We start from the raw sequence: 26834 nt of genomic DNA on the forward strand, positions 1-26834 counted from the left end.
CCAACCTTTCACTTTCAACCTATGTTTATCTTTGGGTCTAAGATGTGTTTCCTGTAGACAGCATATAGAAGGATCCTGTTTTTTAATCCATTCTGCCAATCTGTGTCTTTTGATTGGGGAATTCAGTCCATTAGCATTTAGTGTTATTACTGTTTGGATAATATTTTCCTCTGCCATTTTGCCTTTTGTATTATATATATCATATCTGACTTTCCTTCTTTCTACACTCTTCTCCATACCTCTCTCTTCTGTCTTTTCGGTTCTGACTCTAGTGCTCCCTTTAGTATTTCTTGCAGAGCTGGTCTCTTGGTCACAAATTCTCTCAGTGACATTTTGTCTGAAAATGTTTTAATTTCTCCCTCATTTTTGAAGGACAATTTTGCTGGATATAGGAGTCTTGGTTGGCAGTTTTTCTCTTTAAGTAATTTAAATATATCATCCCACTGTCTTCTAGCCTCCATGGTTTCTGCTGAGAAATCTACACATAGTCTTATTGGGTTTCCCTTGTATGTGATGGATTGTTTTTCTCTTGCTGCTTTCAAGATCCTCTCTTTCTCTTTGACCTCTGACATTCTAACTAGTAAGTGTCTTGGAGAATGCCTATTTGGGTCTAATCTCTTTGGGGTGCGCTGCACTTCTTGAATCTGTAATTTTAGGTCTTTCATAAGAGTTGGGAAATTTTCAGTGAAAATTTCTTCCATTAGTTTTTCTCCTCCTTTTCCCTTATCTTCTCCTTCTGGGACACCCACAACATGTATATTTGTTCGGTTCATATAGTCCTTGATTTCCCTGATACCCTGCTCAAATTTTTCCATTCTTTTCCCGATAGTTTCTGTTTGTTTTTGGAATTCAGATGTTCCATCCTCCAAATCACTAATTCTATCTTCTGTCTCTTTGAATCTATCATTGTAGGTATCCATTGTTTTTTCTATCTTTTCTACTTTGTCCTTCACTTCCATAAGTTCTGTGATTTGTTTTTTCAGTTTTTCTATTTCTTCTTTATGTTCAGCCCATGTCTTCTTCATGTCCTCCCTCAATTTATCGATTTCGTTTTTGAAGAGGTTTTCCATTTCTGTTCGTATATTTAGCATTAGTTGTCTCAGCTCCTGTATCTCATTTGAACTATTGGTTTGTCCCTTTGACTGGGCCATATTTTCAATTATTTGAGCGTGATCCATTATCTTCTGTTGGCGTCTGCTCATTTAGACAGATTTCCCTGGGTATTGGATCCAAAAGTTTGGAAGATTTTTCTGTGAAATCTCTGGGTTCTGTTTTTCTTATTCTGCCCAGTAGGTGGCGCTCGTGGCACACGTTTGTCTGCGGATCCCACCAGTAAAAGGTGCTGTGGGATTTTAAACTTTGGAAAACTCTCGCCATCCGGGGGGGTTCGCTAGCCGAAGCGGCTTGAGCCGTCCCGGGGTCCGAACGCAGGGAAGGTTGCTGGTCGCCGCAGCCCGGGAAAGAGCCCGTCCGAATTTCCTAGTCGGCCCTGGGCGACAAGCGTGGCGGGAGGGCGCCAGCGGCAGCGGCCCGCCCGAGAGAGTGCACGTTCCCCGGGAGTCACAGGTTTGGAAGGGGCCTCCCCCACCCATCACCGTTCTCCATGGCCTGGGGATTTCCGATCCAATTCTCTCAGTTGGTCCGGGGGGCTGCGTGTGGTGTGGGCACCAGCCGCCTTGGTTTCAGGGGACCGCCTCTCCAATTCTCCCAGCCGGCCTGGGAAGGGGGAAGGGAGTAACTCTGGCCGCTTGCCGCCCCGCCCGGTGAGGCCCGCGTGCCTCGGCGATCTCACCCGAGCTGCTTCTCTCAGCCAGCCAGCCATTCCAGGATGGGGTACGCTGTCTTTTTTATCTCTGTTGTGGCTTTGGGCGCTTTCTGTATCGTTTCTACTCCCCTAGTAGCTGTCCTGGAGAAGAAACTAAGATCCGCGCATCTTACTAAGCCGCCATCTTCCCTCAGTTATCTTTTGAAGCAAATGTCAATAGTCACCAATTCTACATCTTCATCCAGAGGGAATGCCAGGAAACACACCAGATAATTGAAAGCCTACTAACCTCTTTAGCATTGCTAAAATTTTACTTCTCTTGGTAGGCATGAATAATTTGTTTTACCCATTTCTAAGGAAATCATGGACCAGATTCCCAGAAAACTTAGCTTTAATTTCAGACTCAATGGACAGTCATTAGTTCTAACAATGAGCATCCTAACTGTGACTTTATCCTCCTTGAAGCTTATCTGCAGTGTTTTATAGTCGAAGGACAAAGGGCAAAATATGAAAATGTTATTTTTCATCATATCTTACCACAAGCTTTTGCTTTTCAAATTGAGAGAGTTTTAAGATATGCTTCTGAAATGGTTCGACATGTAATTTTGTTTCCCTGCTTAGTGTTGAGGGAAAAAACTTGATATAAGACTGAAGTAAGTTCTAACTCAGAGTTCTAAGCTCCACAATCTTGGTCATAGCACAGAATCTCTCTCAGCCTTATTTTCTCATCTATGAAATGAAAAGATTGCACTAAAATTATCTCTAAGATCGATTTCAACTCTAACATTTTGTATTTTTGCAGATTTGATTCAAGAGGGACTGCAAAAAAAAGGGAAAATAAATAAAAATGATTTATCTATTAAAATAATTTCCTTTATGCTCTTTCCCTCATCCAATTTTAAAATATCTTAAATTCATTTAAAAAGAGGCATTCTGGGTATAAATGTTCTGTTCCTACAAATCTTAGGACGATAGAAAAGAGAAAACTACATTTGATCTCTGTGTCTTTACAGAGAGTAATTGGACAAATCACTTTGAAAATTCATTGCTGGTCAATTAGTGATAGTCATTGGATTTAAAATATGCAGAATGGGTGACTAATTTTATGTTATATTACGTACAAAAATCATAGTAATGATCAGATCCCCATTTGTTTGTAAAAGGATGTGTCTTATCCCCCAATTAAAAAGAAGTAGAATGAATCATACGATTTTCTTCTCACTTAAGCCATTTCTTAAACCATCATCTTGCTGTAAATCAGCAAATGTAGGTGGTTTTAAAACAAACAAAAAAACCCATCAGTGAAATAATACATGCATGTATAATATTTACAGTCTGTCATGGGTTCTTCCCATTTCCATCATTACTAAATCCCCATTTCTACCTGTCAAGAGTATATACAAATCCCAGCTGATCTCCCTTATTTAGAATCATGAAGATTATCATGGCACATTCAGGTATTTTTAAAAATGTACTTATGAAACTTGATGGGGTTGACCACATTTTTCTTAACTATAAAATCAAAAGGTTGTGTAGTCCCCTTCACATCATGACCTCTCCAAGTCAAACCAGTTACCAGCCATTTTTTGATAATGCGCTATCATATAATCATAAGATTGTAAGAGAACTTGAGAGGACATCAGGTTTGCCCTCCCACCTCTCTTTGGATGCCAATGAAATCATCTTGGAAGGATAATTCTCAACTTTTTTCTTTGAACTCTTTAAAGCAAAAGATCTATGGTCTCTGAGAATTGCAAAGCCATCATTTCTTCAGTAAACTTCTATTAAGTTTCTCCCGGGCACTGAGGTAGGCAATGGAGATATAACGGTGGGCAGAATTGGTGTCTGTCCTTGTGGAATTTAGCATCTGACTCTTCAGAATGATGTGGTTAGTTCCTAAAAACTTAGAGATCCCAACCTCATCAACTAAATATGTAAGGATCAAAACCTGGAAATTGCTTTTTTAAGCAAGTTTCCTGCGTGTGCTGTTTTGAAATGATGTATGTACCATAGAAAAATCATGTTTTAATCTTAATCCCATTTTGTAAAGGCAGCCATTTCTTCTAATCTCTATTCAGCATTGCATGTTTGAAACTGTAATTAGATCATCTCCCCGGAGATGTGATTTAATCAAGAGTGGTTGTTAAATTGGATTAGGTAGAGGTGTGTCTCCACCCATTTGAGTGGGTCTTGATTAGTTTCTGAAGTCCTATAAAAGAGGAAACATTTTGGAGACTGAGAGATTCAGAGAGAGCAGAACAGAATGGCATAGCCACAAGAAGCAGAGTCGACGAGCCAGCGACCTTTGGAGATAAAGAAGGAAAATACCTCCTGGCGAGCTTCATGAAACAGGAAGCCAGGAGAAGAAGCTAGCAGATATGCTGTGCTTGCCATGTGCCCTTCCAGCTGAGAGAGAAACCCTGACTGTGTCTACCATGTGCCTTCTCACTTGAGAGAGAAACCCTGAACTTCATTGGCCTTCTTGAACCAAGGTATCTTTCCCTGGATCCCTGATTGGACATTTCTATAGACTTGTTGTAATTGGGACATTTTCTCAGCCTTGTAACTAAACAAGCAACTTATTAAATTCCCCCTTTTAAAAGCCATTCCATTTCTGGTATATTGAATTCCAGCAGCTAGCAAACTAGAACACTGTGTGATACTTATGCAAACAAAGTTTCACATTATTTACTATTTTATTACTACCCATAGGTGATTGTTAAAATGCATTCTATGCCCATAGTGTGGTAGAAATTACATGAGACATGGAGCTCTGGGTTGAAATCTTGGCTTTTCCATCTTAAGGCCGCATGGCACACAACAAGCTACTAAACTTCTTTCATCACTTTATTAACTAAGACAAGAATGCCTGCTGGATTTATTGAGAGAAAATGAATGCTATATTTTTTACCAAAAATAAAATGCTACAAATGCCATATGTTATGTTGAGCTACAAATTCCTTAAAACAAAGGCCCATGCCTGAATTGTGTTTACAGTCCTTGGCCACCTAACACTGGATTTGGTATAAAGCAGCGCTCAACAAATCATTATTAAAGAAAACAAAAAACTGTCATCAATTGCCGGCAAAAGTGGGTTGTCCTTTACCACTGTCTTAATTTATTTTTTATGATATATTCTTTAGTTTGTATCATATACATTTTATAACATAACAATGGGTTCACAAATATCCAAAAATGCCAAAGGAAAGAATATATTAGTTCTCATCTAGTAGCCATGTCATTATAGCAGACCCAAACTTAGTGCTCAGTAACTCTTTGATGCTTTTTACTAAGATTACCAATAAAATAAATGCCCTTCCACTTTCATTTCAAAAACTCTTAAACTAACCCAAAGATAGGATAACTTGACTTTATTGTAGTAAATACATTAACAATATTAGGTAATGTTAGGTATAATTCTCCTTATACCATTATAGGAGAAGGAACAACAGAGAGAGAGGGACATATTGGAAGTAACTGTGCCCTTATCAAATATGGACTTAATTGTCTAATGGTTGCAGTCTTTTCTTGGAAATCTCAGCAATGAAAATATTTTTTGACATGAACAAATAATAATTTGCACCTATGCTAACTGGTTCTTCCAAGGACATATTAATCACATGAATGCACATACATACATTTCCACATGCTCTGTGTTTCAGACACTAACAAGGTTCTGTCCACATCCACTCCCTACTCTTCCCTATATGTTAAAGACTGCTCACTGCAAACTTCTGAGACTTTCTCACTGCTTATTGAGTTCTGGTTGTTCACAGCAGTTACTTCAGTTGATAATGCACCTTAACTGGCCTTCCTTTCTCCCCTACCTCACTTCCCCACCCTCCTGCTGATGCTTCATGCGATCAGCTCCCAAATAAACGATTGTGCTCAGACTCTTATCTCAGGGCCTGCTTCAGGAGAACTCAATTAAGACACTCTGCTTATAGCCGTTAATGAGAATAGAAGTGATCAGTTAAACAGATCAAACATTATTTTGATTACACTAACTTTAACCCAAACGGAATCTCCTGATTTGTGTACTTTTACAAGAACTCTATGTGCCAAAATATCCTTATCATAAAAATAGCTTTTTTCTTTATTACTTATTATGTATCTTTTAAATCCTGATCCAATTATTGTTTAGCTTTCATAATGATAATGGAGGCATCCAAATCAATAATTATGCAATTTAAATATCATCTACAATGCAGTTATCTCATCTAGGATGAGCTGGAATCTAATTCTTATAATATTTCTGTATGTCGAAAAGCTTTTAAGGGAACATTTTAGTATATCTGTCAAAAAAGAGTTTGGAGTCTCATCCTACTCAGAATTTTCACATATGTATATAAACACAGATTTGAAAAAAATCATACTGGCTAAATCTGTTAGAGCTGCATTTTCAGTAAGTAAAGGGTACAGGGGTCTAAAAGGTCAGTTTTTTTAATTTAGTTGATCAGAGTTAACACTGAACTAGTGTTGGTAGCTCAAAATGTCCCTTAGAAATAGAAAAGAGAGGTTGAATAAACTTGTACCTGGCGTAACTAGGGGGCCTCACATACCAAGCCTACACCCCATTAGCCACCATACATTCCAAGGTATAGATTTAGGGGAAATCTATCTTTAGGGGAAAGTGTAAAAAAGCAATTACATTCTATGATTTTTCCCCTTTAATTTCCTTTTCCTTTTCATGTTTGCATGGCAAGAACATATAATAAAACTGAATTTTCCTCACCTTATTTTTTTATCCATATTTAATGATAAAATCCAGTGTACTACTTACTGTCTTGGGAGGTCTTCGTAGGTTCTAACAGCCCAATTTTGGTTTGGGTAAGAAAAAAGCTAGACTTTGAAGGCTACTCTCTCTGTTCCAGTTCTAGGTGGCACATCAGGGGGCTTTTTCCCACCAGTGAACTAAGTGTGGCATTAGCTTTGTTGTTAAACCTACTGGACAATACAGCCTTTCTTTCTAACACTTACTATCAGTTACAAATAATCATTTGGACTTAGTATCCTGATTATGATCTTCTTCTCTAATGACGAAGAAAACCTGTCCTGAATTCAATCTGCTTGGCTGTGCTAGGTTAGCTGCTTTTCTTGGGGGTAGGGAAGAATTAGATCTTGTCTCTCATCTCCTTCTTACTGTCTGAGGTCCTGTTTTAGTTTCCTGACTGCTAAAGAAAACCACACAATGGATTTGCTTAACCAATGGGAATTTATTGGCCAACAGTTTTGAGGCTAGAAGTCCAAAATCAAGATGTTATCCGGGTGATGCTTTCCCCCAGAGTACTGTTGAGCTCTGGGCCTGGCTGTTGGTGATCCCCGGTCCCTGGCTTTTTGGTCACATGGCCATGCACACGGCACTCCTCCTGACTTCTCCCTTTTCTTCTGGGTTTTGTTGACTTCCAGCTTCTGGATGCTCCCTGTGGTTTTCTTTCTCTGTAACCTATAGGGCCTTCAGGAATAGGATTAAGACCCTTACTGATTCAGCTTTGCCACACCTTACCTGAAGTATCGTCATTGAAGGTCCTCTTTACAAGAGTTCACACTCACAGTAATGGATTAAGTTTAAGAACAGTAAACTTAATAGCTCCAAGACACCACAGGTCCTCAGTAGGTTTATCCTCATTTCCTGGAGAGCGTTCTCTCTGTATTAACTACCCAGTCAGGTCTCTGGAATATGATTACCAGTTTGGATTAGCTTTGGGTTTGCCATATTTCTTGTATCATTTTCATGATTCTTTTCCAGGCAGGTTGTGCCTCAAAAATCAACTTTTCTCCAACATTATCCCTGTATATTCCTCTCCTTCTGAGGTCTCACCATACGTTATAACTGGTTTTGAAATCATCTGTGCCAGTTAGATCAATTGTCCATAGGAATGATTTTTAAATCAGTTTCCATATCAATCCTACCTTAATTTCCAATAGCAATGAAAATGATAATAAAAGATACTTCTACTGGTTTATTATTGAGTTCTAGATGCTTTGCTGGGTCTTTGCACACTTGTTTTTGATTAATCCTCAAAGCCACATTTTGGAGATGAGGAAAATGAGGCTTAGTGATTCTAGACAATGTCCCTTGATCAGGCAGCTAAGTAATGACAAAGTAGGCATTTAAATCTGAGTTTATCTTGACTCCAAGGATTTGCTATACCCATTATAAAACTCGTAAAAATTTAAGTGATGTGATTAATCATTTCAGAATTTCCAAATGCAGACTATAAGCGAATATGGGGTTTGGAAAAGTTTGACTTTTATTCAGAAACCACTAGCCCTGTCCAAGGCAAGTGCCCAGTGCTTTGCTCCTGAATGCCATGTCAGCATTAGGTTGTTTTGGCAGCTATCATCTCACAGGGTGACACCTAGGATGCAAGGCAGAGAGTAGGCAGCCTTGGGAACACTGATTTTAATGAGGGAGGGAGGTTTTTTTTTTTAATTCACAAGTAACATCTTTGAATGAGGGCAGTGGGAATTTAAATGAAGCTATTAGAGTTGCTCATTGCTGGGAATAATGCCATTGGTTGGAGAGTAGAAGGGGATGTGCTTGTAGTGGCAATGACATTTTTTAAGTCCTGTAAGAGATTATGCTAATCATTTACCGGACTAAGTGATGATATCCCCATCACCTTACTTTTGTGGCTAGTAAATTAAATAATTAGCAGTTCTTTTTTCATAAGGGTTATAATTTGTATCTCACCTTCCTGATGCAAGTCAAGTCCATGGGAAGGAAAAAGAAGGCAGACTGATTTTCTGAAAGATTTATGGCTTTGGCATCTTTATCTGGGAGGGAACACTGTACCCTGCAGGCAACAAAGTAATGGAAATTTTCCATGCTTAGGGTTGATTTGAGTTTGCCTATCTGGTCAGTGCCAACTTATTCTGTGGGCAGCATGTGTGAATCCCAAGATATTTTAGTTTTGTTAATCTGATCAGTGCCAGTCCATTTCTGGCTTTCCTGTCCACCTGCTGACTCCCTGGTGTTGGCTTCCTGCTGCTCTGTCCATCTGTTAAGAATTTATTTACAAAATGCACTAAAATGCAAACTGTACTAGAGTGGGACTTAGCTTCCGTCTTACCCAGAAAATGGTGTGATGCCAGAGCACAATTTCCAATTGTTACTAAACTACAAGAAACTGGAATATTAAAGGGACACTTACTTGCAGTTGAAATCCTCCAGCAAAATAGCAACGACGATAATCTCTATTTCCATCCAGGGTGGGCAATGCTTACGCTACATTAGGATATAGAGTCTAATTTCAAAGCAGTTTGTAGAAAGACAATTAAATTTATAATCAGAAATCTATGATTATAATCCAGGATTTGTCATTAATAGTCCATATGATTTAACTCAGAGCCTAAGTTCTGGAAAAAGAAAAGGTGGTTGCGGTTAAATATTTAAAGTTCTCTCCAGCATAAAATTATGATTCTTCTCATTTGCATGCATATATGCACATGAAACATATGGATGTAACACATATTGAAAGAGATAATAAAACAAATAGAGATTATCTGGTTTGACTGCTGGCACATACTGAGGGCAGGATGCTGTCAGGGAGATCTCAGGTTACATGGAGGCAAGGGTTGGGTAACCTCTTTATTCACGAATCCTCCAAAGTCCTCCAAAGGGACAAAAATTAGAAAATAAACAAACAAGTACAAATAATTCAAGAACTATGAATATGCAGAGCAAATATTCATGAAGGTGAGAGGAAAACAAGAGAGGGGGAAATAATCTTCACTTTTTCCATTTTTCTTTGTCTTAAGGCTATGTATGCTGTGAGCAGTAGTATCAGTCATAGCTGACAATGGAGCTGATGATTGGATCAGTACTTTTTTTTTTGCATGGGCAGACACCGGGAATTGAACCCGGGTCTCTGGCATGGCAGGTGAGAACTCTGCCACTGCGTCACCATTGCCTGCCCTGGATCGGTACTATTTCAAACAAAAGACTTAGAGGAAATATTCACAGTTATGGTCCCGGGACCAGTGAGAAGACCATGTTAGAAGTCAGAGCCCATCAGGAAGCTGGACTAAGAAGGGTCTCTATCTCTTCAGCCCCCCAAAATAACAGAATTAAATTGGAGCTTAGTAATTTGTTAAACTTTCAGCTTCCATATGCCATACATGGACATAATGATGACAGCACATAATTTGCTCTCTTTATTGATGACCTTGTGGTAAGACTGTTAACAAATAGTTTGGCTAGATTATATCTTTCTGTCTGTCAGATATTCCCAGGAAGACTTGATACTATGAAGGATGAATATCCCAATGAAAGCAATATTATATGAACTGTTACTTTTTGTTTCATGGACAGGTTAAATGATCTTGATATTACATTTTGGATTTTTATTAATTTATCCAGCAGATATTTATTGAGTAACTATCAAGTCCTGATCCTTTTGGAGCTTACAATCTAGCATGGAGGGTACATTAAACAAATAATTTTGAAATAAATAATAAGTGATAAGATAGAACACATTGTATACGGTGGATCTGAAATTAGCAAGGCATAGAATCTCTCATACATTTTTAAGTTATGGATTAATCATCCCGATTTAAAGCTAATAGCGATACTAGGCAGAGTGTGGTAAATTGAATTATTAGTTTCTATTCTTCACTCTCTGATAATAGTAATATTGTGCTGGTTGGATTTCATGATGGATGGTGTTGATAGATAATTCTGCATGGATTTCTTGTGTTTTTGCACTGTCTCGGCCTTCTGCTCTGTTTGAACAGCGAGCAGCCTTAGAAGCTAGAGACCTCCTCAGGTATATTTCAGAGTAGTGAAGATGAGGCTTATAATCACTAGATGCGAATGACCTAGAGTTAACCATTTTTTAATAAATATACATATATATATGTATAAATTTCTCAACCCTAATGAATTTCTAGTTGGTAGAGTTTTAGGCAGCATAGGAAAGAAAATGAAAAACATTCAGGAAAATCAGGGTCCAGAGCTTCTGCTAGCACATAGAATACCTTTAGACACCAAAGACACCCATTCTTCAAGACACTGTACTCCCATATGTTGGAAAATTGTTGCGATATATTGATTTTGTTGGAACAAGATACTACCATCTGCTAAGAAATTGCTGTCATAAATAAACAAATGGATGAGGTCTGCAATATGAATGGCTCCCTTTAGATGTGGTATTGTCTACAGAGAACAAACTGTACAACCATATGGGGTAGCCCTGAGTGAAAAAAACTTTTCTCAGAAAGCTCACCCTGTAGAAAGAGATCCTAGACTGTGTCTGCACCAAGATTTAGCTCTCTTAGAACTTTCCTGCTTTGTACAGACTGCTATCACACCAAGTAATTTTCACAAGAGGGAAATCAGGCAAAGAAAAGGAATTTGGATTTATTGAATTTCTACCTACTGATTACTAGATAAAGCCCTGGAAAACTTTACAGTGTTTCATTTAATCCTCAAGCTAAACACTTAGTGTTATGCTAAATTGTCTGTGTTGTATAGATGAGGAAACTGAGGCTTGAAAGTATAAAAGATATCTCAAGCTAGTAGGTGGTAGACCTAAGATACAAGCCTAAGGTTGCTGATTTCAAGGCTGAAGATTTTCAAAGACAAAATTCTGCCATTACACATGAGTTCTTATCATAGTGTTGGTATATGAAAGTGGAGAGGGAGTAGTTCAATACAAACTTGAATTCTATGTCCATGCTTCATCACCTGGGAAGTACAAATTATCACCTTTTCAGAATCTCCTAGTATTGGCTAGCAGAGATTCAGTTATATCAGAATCTCCTTTTCCTGACTTTGTTCACCACCACTCTCATTCCAGAACCTACAAAGTGATGAGGTCTACAGGACATTCCACTTTCATATCTGGCAACTCTGGGGATTCATGGAAACTTGTTGAGAATTGTGGTAGAAATCACAACAGTAGCTTCTCTAACTGTTTTGGTTGTGTGACCTTACCATTGTGTTTCATGTTTTTGCTAGTTTGTTTAAAGAGGTAGAAGTGTGCAAGCTGCCTCCCAGAAGTGAGGATACTTGATACTGGATCATTAAAAATTTTGGTCCATGCGTTTTCTCAAATGAAAAATAAGTATTATAAGCATAGCATGAATGTAGGATGATTAAATGTGCTAATTGATAAATGTCAGGGAATTTTAGTTTCCTGTCTTTGTTGTCCCAAGAGCAATGGCAGCAGAGACTATCTTTAAGGTAATTGTTTTAAACAGAACTAATTTATTAGAATTTATTTCTGCACTTCATATAATAATTTCACCATTCAAGCAACTCCTTCTTTCTTCCAGCCATTCTCTGTTGGTGATGCTAATGCCTTCTACCTATGTACTGAGCATCACTCAGTTTCTGGTCGCCCACGACCACGAGAAGCTACCTATTAGGATGATCTGCACCTCAATCTGTGGGTTGCAAAACTAATTTTGTGGACTTTCATCTGATTTTGTGTGAGGCACCAGTGTACTCTTCACACTGCAGAATGCCCTTCGTTTCTATCTGCACTTGGGGAAAATCCACTTTGCCCAAATCATTTTAACCTTGCACCTGTTGGCCCACTGATCAATTTGCATAATGAGCAGTTGCTTAAAATTTAACTCTGTGCCATTCTCTCTCACCCTTTCCTATCCTGATCCTCTTCTTTGTCTAGGTGTCATCATTGAGTTTCAGACTATTTGGAACACTGTAATTAAATTCTCCACTGATACTGAAGCCCCTTTCTTGGCTTCAGTTCACATGGCAAGCTTGCATACCTCAGGGTATTTTCCAGCCTGGAGCCTTCCTCCTACATTCCCTCTAGCTGCTATTCTCTGAATGTACTGGGAACTTGAAATCTGGCCAGGGCTGCACATCTGATGGTAATATCACCTATGGCTTGGACTTATCCTGCTGAGACTAACCTACTGCCATGAAATCTGAATTGGACCTATCTGAATCAAGATTGCTTTCACCACATCTCTTACAACTGGAAACAACAGTTTAAGCTGCCAGTTGCTCTCTGAAGACAGACTGGGAGACAGATCCTTTCTCCAACATGGGGAACATTCAAGCTGGAGCCCCCATCAAGTGTTCCTACCAATGACTTTAGTCCCAGAAAACCCTGTTTTCCCGTATTTTCTTGTATCTTATATTATGTTGCTCTCCAGTTTTGCTCTTTTACGATGAAATAAGGTGAGTACGAGACTCTGTAACATTAGGTTAAATGCCTATGACTCCTAGAGGCCAGCCTGCCTCTCCAGCACATGCTGTTAAATAATGCCAAGCAGCTATGCCAGAGTTCAACAAAAATAATTTGTCAGAAATCCCCATCAGTAAAGGGGTGAGCAAACACACAAAGAGGGATAGACTTATGGAAAAGCAGAACAGTTGAAAAGAGAAAGTGATACACTTAACTGTGGGCTTTTCAACTCTTCAATATATGCAGATATAACCACAGATCAAAAAGAAAAAAAAAAGCCTCTAAGCATGTTCCCTTGAAGAATTTTTAAACATTGTATGTGGAATCAGCTCTGACTGAATCACACGTTAAGGGTTTATTCAATGTGATCTGTGGAGGCACAGTATTAAAGTGCCCTATTCAGGAATAAAAAGTCAGAGCCTCATTAGCTGGGACAGAGAATGCTAACATCCCAACTCAAGAGGAAAATCCCTATCTCCAAATGACAGATGTGAGTGTTAGTAGTATTGCTGCATAACCTTGTGAGTTCATTAAAAGTGTGAGTCTGTGTCACAGGGGCAAGTTGCATTGACAGCTCCAGTTGGGGAAAAAAACTGTAATAACTGCTTTCATTCCTTACTTACCTTTTACCTTAGCAAGGAAATATGATTGTAAATAAATAACCTGATGCTGACACAAGCTTCTGTGCAAGAAAGTGCTCTGTGAAATGTGCATCTCAAGGACTGTGGGACAAGATTCATAAGAGAACTAATATAATTTATCTTGCTGGTTGTACTTGTGTGAACACTGAATTTCCGTATTCTTAATTTAAACCAGCTGATTTAATAACTCTTAGCTACTTGAGACAAAATTAGACTAAACAATGGTGAACAGCAAAATATAGTAAAAATGAAGAAAAGAAAGAAGGAAGGAAGGAAAGAAGGAAGAAAGAAAGGAAGGAGGGAAGGAAAAATTAGGTATCTTAAGAGTCAGACAAGCTTGAATTGAAAATCTTCTATACCACTAAGAGTATTGACTCTTAGTGGTGGGAAAGAGTGATGATGCTATTTACCATTAAACACCCTTGTAAAAGCACACATCATGAATTCAGAAGCACGTACAGGGCAGTCCTTTCTCTGGTTTGAGATATATCTTTCCATTTGTAAGGAATCCTTGGGGAACTCAGGCTTCCAAAGTGGCTTTTCTAGTCTATTCAATTTTTCAATATTTTCAACTCCTCATGAGTCCTTCAATCTTGAGGTTTGTTATCACTCCCCTTGGCAGTCTGATGCATTTGACTTTTTCTTGCTTCTTCCTTTTATATCTCTGGTCTCCTCCTCTGTAGAAACTCTGCTGTTAGCCTCAATCTCTAGCTCCAGTTCATTTCCAGCTTCTTCCAATCTGTTTGAGCCCTAAAATAACAGTAGGGATGAGGTTATTTAGAATACCTTTTGTTTCTATGAATAGCTCATTTCCAAGATAATATGACCTTTAACCCTGCCAAGATACATCTTCTTTTAGTCTGTAGCCAGTGCATTCATTATGCACTATAATGACTTTGGGAACTGAAAGTGACAGTCTCTTTTTTATTCTGAATCTTAGTGCTAACTGTCTCCCTTTAGCCTTAGCACTGTTAGAAACTAGATTTCAGTAAGAGGCAATGTGTTCATACCAGGTTTTGAAAAGGGGTGGGAACAGAAAAAAAATCCTTGGCTCTTTAAATTTTATAAGAAATACATATTGTGCCTACTTTGTTTTTTTAATGATGACAAGATAGAAAAATGCTCTAAAAATGTTTGGACTTTAGTAAACATTTAATAAATGGTGATTACTACCATTAAGAACCAAACTGCTGCAGAAGATCTGATTACTGTCAGGTGTCCCTTGGACAAATGACCTTCCTTTCGTCCTTCTTATTATCAAATGTTTTTCCTGAAGAAGAGGACATCTGCATCCATGGGGTTACCTGGCAAGTGAGTTCCATAACAAAAACAATTCATTTGAGATGATATATTTGTATTCAGTACCTAATGCAACTCAGGCTCATGCAAATAGCACACAGAACTAAAGTGTGGTCTTGGCTTCCTATCTATAAATCATGCAAAATGAACAGGACAATTAAAGAGATGATTTTTATTCAGGTTATTGCAAGAGGAGGCTATCTTCATTAGTGAGAAACATCTCAAAGAAGGTTTTATGGAGGTAAGTAAACAAAGAAATCTTGAGGACAAATGGTAAAAGATTTTACCTGGGTCAGTGAGGAACAGTGGAGGTGGATCTTGGAATATTTGAGGGTAGTATGGTCCTTTTCCTTTAGCTGGTGAGCTAGTGCTTCTTGGAATAGAAAGATGTGAAAAATTTCTCAACGGTCCCTGTTTTCTGGGAGCACAGGGCTCAGAAGAAGTTCAAGGTTGGCTGCCAATCTCCCCTTCTATTCAGAACGAATATCATTCATTGCTGAACAATTCAGAGGTGATCAGAAACCTCTGAGTGGAGTGAAACAGGGTCCAAGAATTACTTTCTGGAAGACTTGCTGGAGTTGTTCCCATAAAACCAGGTGAACCATTTGTTGTGAGGTGGTGACAAAGATATTGTTTTGGGGTCCTGGAATCTCAGTGTCTCAAAAGAGGATGTCTAAATGTAAAAGATAAATATTAATAGAAAAAGTCACATTAAAGTTAAGAGCCAGGAATTGAACCCTAAGAATTATTAATACAGAGAATTTCATGGCATTGGTGGAAGAAACTGTTTTGGTTCCTCAGTACTGATTATTGAGTTTCTTCAAGCTTTTGCACAAGATTTTCAATGCTTTGGTTGAAGTTGACCACAGTCTTGGTTATTTTTTATATAAGGACACGCATGACCTGAACATTTTGCCAAATTTCCTTCGTGGCTCAGACAGTGACTTGTCCAGGGAGAAAACTGTCCAATATATATTCTGTTGCAATGGGGAATGAGGTTTGTAAGTCTAGAAAGATGAATAATTAGGCAAGTAAACAGGGATCAGTCCAATTTGGTAAAAAGTCTGCTAAATCTCTACCAGACAAGCCAAAACAGGGCATAGTAGTTTTATAAATAAATGAAATGCAACAATTTCATCTACAGTTGGAAAGCTGTGATCCATCCAGTTGGCTGCCCTATCTTTCAGCAAAGGCCTTTGCATTGATATACACTTATATCAAACCTATACTTTAATAGCCTTTCCTGAACAATGAAATTTAATATCAGGTAATATTTAATTAATATATATATATATATATTTGGAAATGATTTACTATTCTTACATATGTGTGTGTGTGTATATATATATATATATATGAAAAATGTTAAAAATAACTAAAATACAATGTTTTGTTATTTTAATTGTAGTTGGGTGATGAAATTAAATTTTTAGGGATTTTGGTACAATACCAAATGTACCTGGAAAACATTCACCTATGTAAATAAAGAATTAAGATTTAGAGGATGATTTTGTTTATTGAATCATTATATAGATATTTCTTTTTGCTTCCTCATATATTGGAGTAGACAAAGGGAAATAACTGAAATCTCTAAATTGTAATCCAGCCTCGATCTCTGATAATGATTATACAGCCTTTATCTTCTGCCCTTGTGATTGTAAAACCCTTATGATTAACCTTCATTTGTACCTATTTATGCAGTTTTTCAACCTTAGAGTCTTGTAATCATTAAAATTAGCCCTTAATGTTTAATGAAGGGTCTTGGGTCAGTCCAGAGCTAACCCACCCCAAGTTCAAAGTTAGCTTAATAACCTAGACAGGGTCTAACCAAAATGGGCCCACCTGACATGCACAGTAGCTTAGAATTTAACTTTTAAGTCATTATAATATTAAAAATCACAGCCATCACCATGTTATGGCTGCTGTTTTCTTACATACATTCTGTGACTAAGCATGTAATCAATGTGTACTTGCTCAGTACTCAGATCACCTGTAATTACATCATCTGGGTCCACTGTGCTCATTATCTTAAAGCCTGGCAATCTTTTAATTCTATGAAACTTCCAGAATTACTTCAGTTAGGGTGACAGATTTTGGATTGATCGGCCATATGCTCTCCTACTACATACCTAATAATAAACTTTTTCTGTCTTTGGAAGCCCAGTGTCTCAGAAATTGGTCATTTGAGTGCATTGGGCAAAAGAATCCACCTCCTTTGTCTAGTAACATATATGTGCCTAATATGCTCTTTGAAAGTTATAGAAATAAAGTCTCAAGAGAAGAGAAAAATGTACAATCAATGCAAGCTAGGGTCTGTAGTCAAGAGTAATATTGCAATATGCTTCCACTAATTGTAACAAAGGCATTATTCCAAAACGATTTGGTTTTTGGGGCGTGGGAGTGGGGTGTGGATTCTTTGTGGAGGAAAAGGAAATGTCTTCATATAGATTATGGTGGCAAAGCCATGCCTGTTCACTTAGGTTGGATTGTATGATCTGTGAATAAAACTATTTAAACATGAACAGAGACAAACAAGTGCTAGAGAAAATGCGGAAAAAGAGATGCACCTATTCATTGTTGGTAGGGAAACTGAGAGGTGTAGCCCCTTGTAGCTCAGTGTGGTGGCTGCACAGGAGGCTAAGGGTGAGGTTGCTGTATGATCCTGCAACCCCATTGCTCAGTATATACGGAACTAAGTGTGAGGACATGAATGGACATTTGCACACTGGTATTTATGGTGGCAGTGTTTGGATTCATAATGGATGAAGGTGGCCTATGGGTATAATAACTGAGGGATGGAAGGGGGAACTGTGGTAAACAGACTACTGAGCTGCTGCAAGAGGGAATGAAGTTGTGAGGCATGCAGCCAGGTGAATGAAACTTAAGGACTGCATGTTGAATGAAATGTCAGGAACAAAAAGACAAATATTATCATGCATCATTCATATGGACTAACTATAATATAAAAACTTGGTGAACTGAAGTCAAGAGCATGGGTTGTTAGGTTGAGGTCTACTGTAAAGGGTCCTGGAGTGTAAGTTCTTACAGCAGGCACATATATTCAGGAGTTATAACTGTTATTTCTGAATTCTGAGATACTGAGCTGTTTGTATATAACCTGGTCATTCCCAGAAACTTCAGGTATTTATATGACACCTGAGACTCAGAGTTAAAGCTCTGAAGCTGTGAAGGTCAGGCAGTACCTCATACAGGAACTATTTGAAAAGTTGAAAAGGGATCAAATTTTGGCTAGAGATATGAATATAAATTTTGACTAGAGATCTGGATAGGACTAAGGTAAATCAGACTACAGGGTAAAGGATGGTATCATCCATATTTTAAAACTTCAACTTCTGTGTGAGACCAAAGGGAGAAATGTTTATTTGGTGCAAAATTTATATTTTGGGTAATGCATTTCCTAATTTTATTTGTATGGTTAGTTTAGTTGAGCACCATACGTACATGGAATCTTGAATATAGCATGAGATTGTGTTGGTTTTTCCAGTTACATGTGACAATCCTGATATATCCCAGAGTAATTTGGGTAGTGAGTAAACAAGCATTTTCAAAGTCCCCTTGGGGGACTGGGGAGAAAGAAGGAAATATTCAACTTCCCCATTTGGAGAATTCCTGATATTCTTGCAAGCAGTGGGGAAAACCAAACTGACCCCTTGATCTTGGCATTTGCCCCTATGAAGCTTATTCCTGAAAAGGATAGGTTAAGCCTACTTGTAAACATGCTTAAGAGTCACCCCCGGATAAACTTTTTGTTCCTCAAATGTGGTCTCTCTTTCTCTCTAAGCCAACTCTGCAGGCAAACTCACTGCCTTCCCCCTATGTGGGACATTTCTCCCAAAGGTATAAATCTCCCTGGAAACATGGGGCAGAAATCCTGAGATGAGCCAGGACCTGGCATCATGGGACTGCGAAAGTCTTCTTGACCAAAAGGGGGGAAGAGAGAAATGAGAAAAAGTTTCAGTGGCTGAGAGATTTCAAACAGAGTCAAGAGGTTATCCTGGAGGGTACTCTTATGCATTATATGGATATCCCTTTTTAGTTTATGTTGTATTGCAGTGGCTGGAGGGAAGTACCTGAAAGTGTTGAGCTCTGTTCCAGTAGCCTTGATTCTTGAAGATGATTATATAATGGTATAGCTTTTACAGTGTAACTGTGATTGTGAAAACCTTGTGTCTGATGCTCCTTTTATCCAGGGTATAGACAGATGAGTAAAATAAAAATGGATGAAAAATAAAAAAATAATAGTGGGTATAAGGGGTAAAATAAATTGGGTGGATTGAAATACTAGTGGTCAATGAGAGGGAGGGGTGAGGGTATTGGATGTATGAGTTTCATCTCTTTATTTCTTTTTCTGGATTGACGCAAATGTTCTAAAAATGATCATGGTGATGATATACAACTATGTGATGATATTGTGAGCCATTGATTGTACACCATGCATGGACAGTGTCATGGTCAGGTTCATGTGTCAAATTGGCCAGGTGGTGGCGCCTATTTGTCTAGTCAGGCAAGCACTGGCCTGTCTGTTGCTATGAAGACAGTTCATGGACTTAAATCATGCTCATGTTGGCTGCATCCACAGCTGATTGCAAAGGATCAGCGATCAGCTAAGGGAAGTGTCTTCTGCAATGAGTGACACTTAATCTAGTTTTAAGGAGGATTCAGAAGAGACAATCATGCTTCCTGCTTCAGCCAGCCAGCCTCTCCTTAAAGTTTGGTGAGGACCTTCATCGGAGCTGCCAGCTTGTAATCTGCCCTACAGACCTTGAACTCTATATCCCCATGGTTACGTGAGACACTTTTACAAATTTTATATTTGCAAGTGTCTCCTGTTGTTTCTCTTTCTCTATAGAACCCTAGCTAATACAGACTATGTGTGTGAAGATTTGTCACTAACAGTATTAAAGAAAGAGGCAAGGAAAGAGCAGCATGCTGAGTTTAATCTCATTTTTGAAAAAGTGCATAATTTTACAGATACAAGCACATGTACTTATGGAGTACATTGATATATACATATATGCATATAAAAATACATATATACACATGCATACATCATACTATTAATGGTTTCTCTCTATGTGTTAGTACTTTCAATGATTTATTTATATTTCTCTATTTTTATACTTTCACATTTTTGACAAGAAAAACTATTAGTTATGTAAAAAGAAAATGAAAGTTTCCATAACAGAGGAAAATAATTAAATATTGAGAACAAAATAGGTGTTATTAATAAAGGTAATTAGCTAAATTCAAGAAGTTACATGAAGACCATAACCACAAAGAAAAGTAGTCCAAATATTGAAAAATAAGATACGGCAGCATGTTAAATCCTTTACGCTGCCATACGGTTAAAAATAGTTCAAAATGGCATTTAGTTAATTTTCAGGGTTAGAAATAGCAGGTAAGAATAAAAATTTCTTAAAATAAATAGTAAAGTATATTGCATCATTTTCAATTCTTATTAAATAATGGATACAAATCTTTTGCAAATCTATTGGCAAATTGCCACAAATCTGAGTATTGATTTCTGATTTGTGGGAAGCATTGCTTTTTGGATTTTTTACTCTTTGGATTAAGTGCCAGACTCTATATTCTTTTTAAGGATGGCCATGTAAAAAGAAGTTATCTGAAATTGCCTTTATTGTATCTGTAAATTTCATGTTCTTATAAAGCCACATTTATCAGGGGAGAATAAAGCCTCTTTTAATAGGAAAAGAGTAAAGGAAATGCTTGAGATTTAAAAATAAACTAATTCTAGAAAACAATATAGTAACTAATAGAATATATCTTGTATATTGAAATAGCAGAGTGAAGTAAAATTAGATTAAATATGTAATGACTATTACCATAAAAAATCATCAGAAACACTTTAAATGCATGGTCAGTTCCCCAATGACACAAAATATTTGGCTTCAAATTGGAGAGTATATTCAAAGGACTCATATGGCATTGAGAAGGGATTGAGAAGGGATTTTATGTGAAGGTTCAAGCAATAGAGTCCTGTATTTGGAATAGGGTCTGAAAGGAAAATCCATTTCAGTATAAGAATTGCTATGATATCTTAAAAAGCAAAATAGTTGAAAATGCAATAGTCAAGGGTGATAACGGTGTCACGTAGAATTCCACTGGTCTTTCCCCCCCAAGGTCATGGGGACTTTCTCTTTCCCATTCTCTCTTGCCTGTGGGTCTCAGTTCTCCCACACTGCACTGTGGAGGACTTAGGACTGTTTAGACCATGTATTGCAGTACTCAGCTGGGGCTTGTTTCAGAGAGATGCAGACCCTGGGGACAGTGACTGTCAATTCTCCTGGAGAAAGGTAGCTGTTGGCAGATGCCTTCTCAGACAAGGACAAGAAGTACGGTCCTCTGACTGAGAACAAGTATGGGATTAATAATTTAGTTTTATTCCCTTTCCGAGCTATCATTTTGCTATGACATACATTCTATTTTTGACTTTCAATGGGCCATCCCTACTGATTTCCAATAACCACTTTTGGAAGTTAAAAAAATGAATATTGATCTTTTTAAAACATATCCTGTCTATAAAAATCCTAATTATCTTTGAAGTGACATGAACGGGTTTCTGTTTAGAAGACTATTCACATTTAAAGAAGGAGAAAAAAATTAAAGATTTATGTTTTAAGAGAATATTTTGCCACATTGATGATAGTTTTGCCTTTTGTTGAATGCCTACTATATGTTCAGTATTTATATGTATTATATCTATACCCTCGTGGCAAAACTGCAGGACTAGGATCTCAGAGATGAGGAAATGTCGTTTATAAGAGTTAAGAGACTGGCCCCTGCTATGGGTTCTAACAAGGATCTTCAGTTTCCAGAGAACACCCTCTTTGACAAATGGCACAGCAAAAGAGAATGGTAGAAGGATGATGTTCAGATATGACATCACCAAAATGTAGTTTTCTCTCAGTTCTACTAATAAATATATTTTACTGTTAACTTAGTTCCATGCTCTCAATTTTTTTTTCAAATGAGTAAAGATCATAGTCACCCATTTTACTTCTCTGGTTCTTTTCAGTGGAAGTCAATTTACCAAAATCCTCTGAAGTTTAAATCTGTCTAAGGGCCATATAGATGCATGTCTCTCCTCTCCTTTTTATTACAAAACACATTGTGCCTTTGATAACTTCAATAAAAATAATAAGATACTTAAAGGACCTCCTCGTATGACAAATAAAAATCTACTCTTATATTTATGAAAAGATGAAAAGGCCTTGCATCTTATGCAAACTGATGTAGACCGGTGACCTCAGAGAATTTATTTCACATTTCCACAGTATCACTGGCAACTGGTCATCCTGGTTCTACTTAACTTTAATCTTCCAGCACAAATATTTTACCATAGTTATATGGACTTGGGTTCAAATTTGCAGAATGTTTTTGCAGAACCTCATATAAAACAAACAGTATGGCTTGATCCCTTGGCCACCCTCCCCCATATGATATTTTTGGGAATGAATATTCCTGTTGCCAGCGCATGTATACTGCCTCCGTGGGACTGAAATCTATGTGATGACTCAGGAGCTTGGGTGATTATTTATTTTTGCTGAAAAACAAATTATTTCCTCATGGGCATTCTTTTAATAGAGTAATACCTGAGAATATGTAGAAGCAATATAAAAATAGAAACTAGGCTTCATATATTATGTTATTAACAAATGTGTAGAAATTACAACAAAGTGAATATGTGATGTTCTTGGAAATGCAGTATGACATCTCTTTTTGTTAATGACATCACCATTTTATGTGATTACATTAGGTGAAAATTTGCCACTTCAGTTTGGATATCATAGAAGTAATGAAAAGTAAAGCTCAGTTGTGTAACCTTCTTCCCACTTGAATTATACCATTATTTTAGAATTATATAATATTTTAATTAAAGCTATTCATCAATGTTTATACTGAAAACAGTATCTTGATCATTTCTGCAAAATAGTATGAGAATGATTTTATAAATAAGGTTCAGCAGATTGGATTGTTTCTGCATAGATGACTATATTGTGTGATGAGGAAGATTATCTTTTCTAACTATTAAGTGTAATTGGGGAAACATTGCTCATTATAGTTTCTTTTAGGAGTTCAGACACTTTCTCATATTTCTGTGTTATCTTTTCATACCTTCTCCTTTCAAAATGGAGTTGAGAGTAGCCTCATAATTATTTTGAGCACAGTGGTCGTGACATAATAGGATCTGCTTAAAAATGACTGTTCATTGATTGACAGTTCATAGGCATTGTAATAGGATGTTCTATAAGGTTGAAGACTAAACAATACTGGCAAGTATTTCTACATTAAAAATTTCAGAACTTGCATAGGAGATTGTGAAAACTCAAAAGGTACCACCGAATACCTGTGACTGGGGAGTGAGGGTTAGGAATACTTCTTTTTCTGGTGACATCCTATGAATTTCACTCGGTCCAATTTATGCTTAATATTGATAACTCTCCAGCTCACTGTCAAATAAAAGAAACACTTTGAGACAGGGAACCCACAAGGAATCTCAAACCCTAGGGTGCCAAGGGCTCCTTGAATCTATCCTTGGTAGTTATTCAAGACTTATTGGCAAACCTCTTTAAGGTTTGTTAATATAGAAACAGCCATAGGAGCAGAAGGAAATAAATGCACTCTCTATGAAGAGGTGGCCAGAATCTAGACCACCTCTCTATTCTGCAGCCTTTGAGACCTGCTATTGCCTTCCTACTCACAGAGTTGTTAGAGCCATGGTGAGGAAAAATGAACTATAGGAACAATAGCTACATTTGAAAGCTCCTCCCAGACACTGAGAACTGCACTTTACAAACGTTGTTTCGAGGGACTTTTTTCACTCCCTGTTTGCTTATGGGTGGGGCTCACTAGAATATTCCTGGACTCTCCTTCTGTCACTGAGGTCAGTATGCCTGCGGGATTAGGGAGGCAAGAAGAACATCCTCTCACCTACTCTGGGCCAGAAGGTAAATTGAGCCGGAAGACTCTACCTTGCTGACTTGATTTTCTGTCCAATGCTGTCACCAATCCAGAGAGTTAGTTTAGTTCTGGGAGAGAATATGGACAAACTGTGGCTACAAATACAGCTTTATCAGAAACAAAGGTGCTATACATACCTCCACTTGTCTGAATTTTCTTTGTTCTGAATTAGACTGAAAAAAAAGGGGTTCTTTATCAATATCTTCAACCATCAACATACAACTTAATTTAATCCCTTAAGCATCCCTATTAGTCACATGTTATTACCTTCATTTGGTAGATGGGAGCTAAGGGTTTTAAAGGTTAAGTAACTTGAAAATTTCCTAAATAATAATCATAAATATGATAGCAATGTTTCCTCTGTGCATATTACTATTCAAAGAAGGCTCATGCCATCATTATAATCTACCCTACCTTTTCTCATTTTTATAATGCATTTGTTAAAAAAAAGACAAATTTTCTAACTCATCATAATTTGTGAGTGATGTTACTGTAACCTAACAACTAAAGCTAAATGGATTATTTTGTTGTATATCCATTGAACCTGAACACAAGTACCCCAGACATAGATAAAAAGAGCTCTATATTACATATAATAGATAACATTCGCAAGACACATATAGTGCTTATAATATATTTGTAGAATTTATCACAGGGACACCAAGTCTGTTCAGACCTTCTAAATATAACTTTAAAGTAATGTTAATTCAGAAAGGAAAAAAAGTTATTAATCATCTGTGGACAATTTGATAGCCTGTGATATGTGTAACCAATTGTTCTTATTTACATTAATTTGCATTGTGAAAAGCAATTTTACAGTTTCAGTCAGACTTAATAGGCAATTTGCAGCTGAGTGCCTAATGGCATAGTTACTTAAGCCTGCCCCAGGGGGGCTTTCCAGAACTGATATGAGACTAAACCTTTTAAATGTTCAATTGAACATCTTAAAAAGTCAAGAAGTCTTTAGTTACTAGACCCAGTTTTTATTTGCTTTGTCATATGGAATGCTGCTGGTGAAGATTACCTTATATTAAAAGACTATTTCTCTCTGTAGGCTAGAGATTAGATTCTACAAAATATTGTTGAGTCTATCAGATGAGCTTTTCTTCAAGACAAAATTTAAAACAATACAAACTCCAGGTAGGTCATAAGTGTAGGTAACATAACTTTAGTTCATAAGACTTGAAACATTTTCCGGAATAAATAATATGTTAATATGCATGAAATTATTTTTCCTTTCAGATTTAGGAAAAAAATATGGTTTTACTACCTCTTTCCTTCTTACTGAGCTTAGCATATATCTTGATACATAATAGGCAAATGTTTATTGAATTTTCCAATTCTGAGAGTTTGAACACGTATTATAGCAAAGTGGTATGTAGAAGAACAGAAAATTCGGTTAAATATTGACTGTTGGTGCACTATTTTATTAAGTCAATTTAATTCGTGCTTTATATTCAATGGGGAAGGTTGCCTTCATGTGAAGAGAAAATAAATTCCACTCTTTTGTGGCTAACCAGGACAGGATAATTTAAACACTGATGGTCACTGGGTTCACATGAAGGAAGACAGGTAATTCTATGCTCAGCTTTTTTATAAAGAGCAAAAGGGAGCACTGGAGAGATTGAGTCAGTGTCATATTTCTAAAGGCTATGAAAATTATTTCTTTCAGAAATCTAAATAATGTTTTCAGAAAATTGTCACAAACACAATTTTATGACTAGGCAACACATTGGTTTGCTCTACTCTACACTCTTTAATATAGAACACATATGGGAGAGAGGAGAGAATCAGAAGCCTGAGTGAGATTCACCAGCAAAGGGCTTTATGATCTGCTTCAAAGAGTGGATACTGTCTTTGTCTGAGAAGTATTCCTATATGTTTATGGAGAATGCAAACTCCCAGGATTCTTCTTGGGTTGCATAATTCTAAGACAAAGCCGGCTGCTTCAATCTAACACATGTGTCTTAGTTTGCCAGGGCTGCAATAACAAATCTACAAACCTGTTGACTTAAACAGCAGAAATTTGTTTTCTCAGAGTTTTGGAGGCTAGTAGTTCCAAATCAAGTGTCAGTAGGATCATGCTTTCTCTGAAGTCTGTAGCATTCTGGCGTGGCTTGTGGGCAATCTATAACTCACTCTCTGCCTCTGTCACATGGCTGTTTGTCTCCTTCTATCTCATTCTCCTATCTTCTTCTACTCCTGGGTCCAAATGCCATCTGTTTATAAGGACTCCAGTCATTCTGGAGGCACATCCTCATTCACTTTGGCCACATCTTAATTGATTGGATCTTCAAAGATCCTATTTGCAAATATTGAGTTTAAACCTTCAGGATCACAATCTTTGTGGTGGACATGATTCAATCCATAAAAACATGTTTCTGTGAATACTCAGACACCTCTCTGTGTGCCTCTAGAAGTAACACCTAAAAACATGTTTGCCAACATTTATTGTGGGTGCCATAATTCTCCCAAATCAGGGAACTGAATGTGTGAAGTAGTAGGATATGGGATTTGAAGACAGAAACTGTCTGGTTTGGACAATTTGAGTAAGAATTTGTACTCTGCCACAATGCAATGGGGGATTTTTAGAAAGACAGTTACCTTGGTAAACCTGCAGCTCACCTGCCAAATGAGAATATTAACATCCATACCATGAGAGTATATGAGGATGAACTAAGACAGGTACCAAACAAGGAAGAGTAAGGCACACACATTTTCTAGCATCTAGCAGAGTGCCTGGTATGTAAACAGTGCTTGTATTTGTTAATTGATTGAATAAATAAATAGAAAAATAAGGTGTTTTCTCCCCCAGTGCCTTATATAAATACACACAGATCATTGTGGCCTCAGAAAGTTTAAGACATGTCAGTGTAAGGGACAGATCTGATGGCAATAGGGAAAGAATGAGAACCTGAAAAGCACATAGTAGTGCTTTACCCATAGCACAGGAATACAAAA

Source organism: Tamandua tetradactyla, chromosome 11 (assembly GCF_023851605.1).
Source record: "Tamandua tetradactyla isolate mTamTet1 chromosome 11, mTamTet1.pri, whole genome shotgun sequence".
NCBI lineage: Eukaryota > Metazoa > Chordata > Mammalia > Pilosa > Myrmecophagidae > Tamandua > Tamandua tetradactyla.